Source organism: Paralichthys olivaceus, chromosome 17, assembly GCF_024713975.1.
Source record: "Paralichthys olivaceus isolate ysfri-2021 chromosome 17, ASM2471397v2, whole genome shotgun sequence".
NCBI classification, from domain to species: domain Eukaryota; kingdom Metazoa; phylum Chordata; class Actinopteri; order Pleuronectiformes; family Paralichthyidae; genus Paralichthys; species Paralichthys olivaceus.
The window spans coordinates 11,992,207-11,998,563 of record NC_091109.1 but is presented as its reverse complement, the minus strand read 5'-3'; the positions used below and the strand labels follow the sequence as shown (position 1 = coordinate 11,998,563).

At 38.8% G+C, this 6,357-nt stretch overlaps 3 non-coding genes across 3 annotated transcripts; 2 read left to right on the top strand and 1 right to left on the bottom strand.

The window, feature by feature from the left end:
- Positions 1 to 1,532: 1,532 nt before the first annotated feature.
- On the top strand, positions 1,533 to 1,604 carry trnag-ucc (transfer RNA glycine (anticodon UCC)). Its single transcript has one exon. It is a non-coding gene; the product is annotated as a tRNA-Gly (tRNA).
- Positions 1,605 to 3,437: 1,833 nt separating this feature from the next.
- Positions 3,438 to 3,509, top strand: trnag-ucc (transfer RNA glycine (anticodon UCC)). The gene has a single exon. It is a non-coding gene; the product is annotated as a tRNA-Gly (tRNA).
- A 731-nt stretch (positions 3,510 to 4,240) lies between these two features.
- Positions 4,241 to 4,323, bottom strand: trnas-cga (transfer RNA serine (anticodon CGA)). The gene has a single exon. It is a non-coding gene; the product is annotated as a tRNA-Ser (tRNA).
- Between the last annotated feature and the right edge of the window lie 2,034 nt (positions 4,324 to 6,357).

Genomic DNA, 6,357 nt, shown 5'->3' with positions numbered 1-6,357 from the left:
CTGCAATTTATTGTGGTTTACATCAAATACTATTATAGGATAAGTTAATATATATGCATAATACATTTAATAAATTAAATTATAATTCAAATCACAGGACCCTTCTAAAGATGGATGAGGGTATTTTCTGCTGCTCCTGGCTGTGTCCCAGCACTTGAGTGCATCAAAAAATGAATGATTACTTTGAACGGCTCGATGCTGATACTCAACCGGAGCTTTGATTTAACTTTTCATTTACATTAAAGTACAATTACCTCTATGTTTTATTCCATCTAGTCCATGTATCTGTGATTAGTGACTGTACTTAAGTTGTGTAACTATACACTGCAGTAAATCCTCTTACTGACCACTGCTTATCAACTAAAATACTGAACACTGGTTGCAGTACATTTGGAGATGTAGCGATAAAGTACCTGAATAGAAGAGCATCTTCTGTATGTTAACCAGTGTGTTACATATCAAGCTGTAAGTCAGTTATTCTATATGAAATATAATATATAGTGTGAAATACATAATGGTTAAATAGTGTAATAGTGGCAAATTAAATCAATGTAAATGGCCATGGATAGACAAGGAGCTTGCTGCCACCTTTTGGCCAAAACGAGTATTGTCACAGAGGACCACTGAACATCATCATCTTGGGATCCAATCTCTGGACTGCACGTTTGACTCAGGTTTCACTTTTTAACTGTGCAATAATAATTTCTGCTTGTAGAATTCCTGGCTAATATGCAATCTGTTTCACTGCACATAATCTCACACTGTACATATTCTGTTTGCACTGTATATATTGTTTCTACTCCATTTATAGTTTTTATAATAATTTCATTGCATTTATAAGTATTTTATGTTTACTTTTTATTAGTTTGCTGATGTATATTTTTTAATTCTGCTCTTTATTCCTATAACACAGCAAATGTTCTCGTTGTGGGACTAACAAAGGATTATTTTATTTTATTTTATCTTATCCACTCTTATCTTATCTTATATGGAAAAACCTAGTAGCTATATTGACAATGGTGTGATAAGCTGTGGACAAACTATGCAATTTACAGGTTGTATTATTCAAACTGTTCTTAAAATGACACTGTAGGAAAATGAATGTTGCAGCAGGCAGGTTGTTAGTTTCAGATGTTTCCTTAAGCACTACCACGTGGCAGGAAACAGTTTGTGAACGCAGAGAGAGCGTAGTGTTATGGTCATCATGCTGGTTTTCCTCCTCACCATGGAATTTTTTCTTTTCAAATGTGGGCTCACAAGTAGAAGATCACTCTACCCTCCCAGGATAGTCACACAGGAAAACTCCCCACTAGTTTGTCTTTCCTTAACATTTTTATTCAGCCTATGGTAATGGGATGGAACAGTCAGAGCAACATCTGCTGGAGAAAAAAAGGCATTTTAAAAGTTACACAGCTCTGAAAATAAACATGGTAGAGACAATGGGTGTATTAGGTAAACAACGCTCAGTGTTACGTGCTCCCCCTCTTCTCCTCTTGTCTTCTTTTTTGTGAGGGAAAACCATTGCAGATGTGGCGATGGTGGTATAGTGGTGAGCATAGCTGCCTTCCAAGCAGTTGACCTGGGTTCGATTCCCAGCCATCGCAAACTTATATTTATAAATTCAATTGATCTGCCTTCTGTTCAGTGGGTCCCTCTTAAACCCACACAATGTCCTGTTGAATAAATTCACAAGGCTCTGAATGGTTCGGACCGACTGACATAGCTGACTCTAGTTAATTGTAGTCTTCTGCAGTGTATGCAACACATGCATGATGCATCCTCCATCACAGTGGAGCTGAATAAAATGCTTCCATTTTATTAGAAGATTCAGCAGTGATGGTGCAATGCATCATTGGCATGTCCCTTAAATGGGAGTTAAACTACTTCTTCAATTTATTGTAAAACTATGGATAACTATAAAATGACTGCTCCTGCATTTAGAGTCACTCAATCATCCTTAAAGATGTGTTGAAGAATTCTACAAAGTTTTGTTGCATTTGACTTTCTGTCAGGGGTTACCCCAATGGATTTCGAGTCCATCGCCTTAACCACTAACAACTTTATACACAGTTTGTTACATGCTCCTGCAGCTCAACGTGGAGAAGACGAAGGAGATGGTGGTGGATTTCAGGAGGAACAAGCCCGTGCCCTCTCCTGTCTGCATCGGTGGGACGGATGTGGAGGTGGTACCTGCATACAAGTACCTGGGTATCACACTGGACAATAAACTGGACTGGTCCACTCACACAGAGGCCGTCTACAAGAAGGGCCTGAGCCGGCTTTACTTCCTGAGGAGGCTCGGGTCCTTCAATGTCTGCAACAAGATGCTGCAGATGTTCTATCAGTCTGTTGTGGCGAGCACCATCTTCTTTGCTGTGGTGTCCTGGGGTGCGGGCATCAAGGCAAAGGACGCCAACAGACTGAACAAAATCATCAGAAAAGCCGAGTCTGTGGTTGGCTCTAAGCTTGTCACCATGGAGGAGGTGGTGGAGAACAGGATGCTGGCAAAACTGCTGGCAATCATGGACAATCCCTCTCACCCCCTCCACAAAACACTGGACAAGCTAAAGAGCAGCTTCAGCCACAGGCTCATCCAACCGCGCTGCTCTAAGGAGCGATACAGGAAATCGTTCCTCCCAACCGCAATAAGACTCTACAACTCATCTACCTCTGTCAGAGCCACCATCACAGAACTGCACTAACATACCTGTCACCTTTGCACCATGTACCCTGCACTACACTACGTGTGTTAATTTAAACCACTTTAATATTACAGACCATTTTATAGAATAATATTGTCTTTTGCACATCCAGTCCACGTATTCTTACACTGCCAGTATATTGTATAGTCACTTACTTATATTTATACCCTACTATATATTATATATCATATCATATTATATCATACTCTGTATATTCTCTGTATATACACATATTTATACATGTGTACATGTTATTATTATATTATTATTATCACTACTACTACTACTATTATTATTAATATATATACTATTGCTGCCATTATTACTATATACTGCTATTATATTGGTATAATTACTGTCCATATAAATATATATTATGTTATATTGTATACTATATATATATATATATAAATATATACTGTACTAATATTCTTATATACTGTCTAACAATAACATTACCATCATATCATCATTACTATTATCATCATATTACCTGCACTACTTGTCTGCCTATTCATCTTGTGTTTCTGTTTTTGTTCTTTTTTTTTTTTACCTCAATGTTTTGCTTTGTTCTATTGCATTGTGTTTTGTTGTGTTCCGATACACAAGCTGCTATGACAACTTAATTTCCCTCCGGGGATGAATAAAGTACTCTATCTATCTATCTATCTATCTATCTATGCTCCCCCTCTCCTCTTGTCTTCTTTTTTGTGAGGGAAAACTCTTACAGATGTGGCGATGGTGGTATAGTGGTGAGCATAGCTGCCTTCCAAGCAGTTGACCTGGGTTCGATTCCCAGCCATCGCAGACTTATATTTATACATTCAATCCATCTGCCTTCTGTTCAGTGGGTCCCTCTTAAACCCACACAATGTCCTGTCAAATGAAGTCACACAGCTCTGAATGGTCCAGACCGACTCACATAGCTGACTCTCTAGTTAACTGTAGTCTTCTGCAGTGTATGCAACACATGCATAATGCATCATGTACTTGTCATGGAGGCAGGAAGTAAAAACCCTCACACAGTAGTGTGTGTCTGCACCATTATTTTATGTGGACTTCATCACTGTTTTCACCACCTGAAGATCATCTGTGGTGTCAGACATGCAACTGTTGACCCAAGTTAAATCAGAGAGGAGCTGAGGAGCCAGTATTCTACACATCATTATAAAAAACACCTTTTACAAACTCCTGCATTTAGAGTCACTCAATCATCCTTAAAGATGTGTTAAAGAATTATACAAAGTTTTCCTGCATTTGACTTTCTGTAATCAAGTCCTAGGAAAAAGGGCTCTGACCTTCCAACATGCATGATGTCATGGATGGAAACAGCATCTTACTCTTTCAATTAATAAAGTTCCTTTGAATCAATATATACTGTTCTCAGTTACAGTTGTATTGTACTTCTGTCTGTCCTTGGTGAGGCTTGTACATGTTTTCCCCTAAGAGCAGTGTCTCCTTACTGTTGATGAGGGTAAAGGACAAAGGGAGATTTTTGAGTATGGGCTCTACAAATAATATTTGATTGACTGATTGATCGTTGTTGACAGGATTTGAACCTGCGCGGGGGTTACCCCAATGGATTTCGAGTCCATCGCCTTAACCACTCGGCCACAACAACTTCATACACAGTTAATTTACAACATTCTATATCAACGGATAGTTATGACAGATAATCAGGTAATATTAACACAAGCTTCATTCTATTAATCTTTTATATGGAGAGAGGACAGACAGAATTTCATCACTGCCTCATAAACACAAAGTGCACATCACAGATTGTGCACGGAATGACATGACAGTAAAAGCTGCAGACTGTAACACAACCATGAAGTGTCACAGTGATGCCATCATATCATCAGAAAAAAAACTGGATGTTTCACTGGCAGGATCATAAATATGTTAAATAACTGACATCCTTACATTATTAAAAATACGCTGCTCTACATGTCTTATACTGAGAGAAGACTGCGGGACACTGACTGCTGCTTCCCTACTTCTCTCACTGTGTATTTAATAACATGAGTAATGAGGTCACATTATCTTATGAAGGATAAATCATACAGGAGAATAATGTGTGTGCAGGTAATTCCTCATCTTGAATCAGGAGTCTCACAATGGAAATTAACATAATACAGGAATTTTGGATAAATAACTTATTCAGTACACCATCTGTTTGTTTTGTTGTCTCAGTACATTTTCAAAGTAGTTTTTATACCATCCTGTGTATTGTACTGTAATTTAATGATGTGATAGCACAGTGATGGGGGCCACTGCCTCTCATGCTTTCTCCAGCAGGTGGTGCTATAAGCCTGCTGGTCATCCCAACCTATGGCCCTTCTTAAAAAAAAGTTTCATGACACATTTTTGATTTCATTCAGCAAAAGATCACGTTCTTTAAGGCAGCTAAAGTATTGGCAAACATTATACAGAGTGCTTTAATGATGATTTTAAAAAGCCAGCATCGCTCTGTGTGTGTTTGAGTGTGTGTGTGTGTGTGTGTGTGTGTGCTTGAATAAGGTTGATACAAGCTTCTTGAGAGAACTGTCCCGAGGCAGTGATATATGTGTGTGTGAGTCCCTCCACATGACTTCTTGCATGCAAGTGTCTCTATATGCTCATACTGGTGTGAAAGTGTGTTAGAGGGGAAAAACCCCACTCATGAGTATATGTGTGAATGTGTGTGTGTGTGTGTATCAAAGTCTTCTAATCCCAGCCATGATTAACAGTGGAATCTAACTGGTCACAATAAGGTCTTTGTGCTGAGTTCAGAGGCAGCAGGTGAAAACTCTGCTCCGGACCTCAGACAGACCAGAGTCAGTACAGTGCACTAACTGCATGTGTGTGTGTGGACCAGCACATACTTTTGTGGCGGCATGTTTGACCATAAGCTTGTTTGTATGCGTGCCAACCAAGATTAACCATGTTTAAACCTTTTGAGGATGAAGTGATTTTTAAACTGTTCTGTGGTCAGTTCACCTTAAATGAAGCATGGGTCCCTTATAACAATGCAAACACATGAATCTGTGTTATTCTCTGTAATGGCTCTACTTTCTATCAATTAAGTGAAAGATTTCAAAGGTAATTTAACCAATAAAATCAAGTATCTGACTAAAAAAACAACTAAAGCCATGTGAAGCAGATCTGGTTGCAGTTTCTGAGCCTGAGTTGCTCCATCATCACATGCAAATATGGATTCCTTGCAGGTCTCCTCTGCCAGGACCACATTCAGCCGCTGACATTTCAACAGCCGTTTACGTGACGCTCCGCAATGAAGACACTTTTCCTTCCACGAAATCCGAAGCTGCACCAACGCTTGGGACAAAGTAGATGACTTGGCTTGTGTGTGTGAGTTTGTGTGTGTGCGTGTGTGTGAGTGTGAGTGAGTTTTTTGAAAGAAGCCATGAGCAGGAAAATGAGCCACACACTATGACTTTTTTTATCATATTTCAGACGACATGCTAACCTATGACTTTTTTTTATCATATTTCAGACGACATACTAACCTATGACTTTTTTATCATATTTCAGACGACATGCTAACCTATGACTTTTTTATCATATTTCAGACGACATACTAACCTATGACTTTTTTATCATATTTCAGACGACATACTAACCTATGACTTTTTTTTATCATATTTCAGACGACATG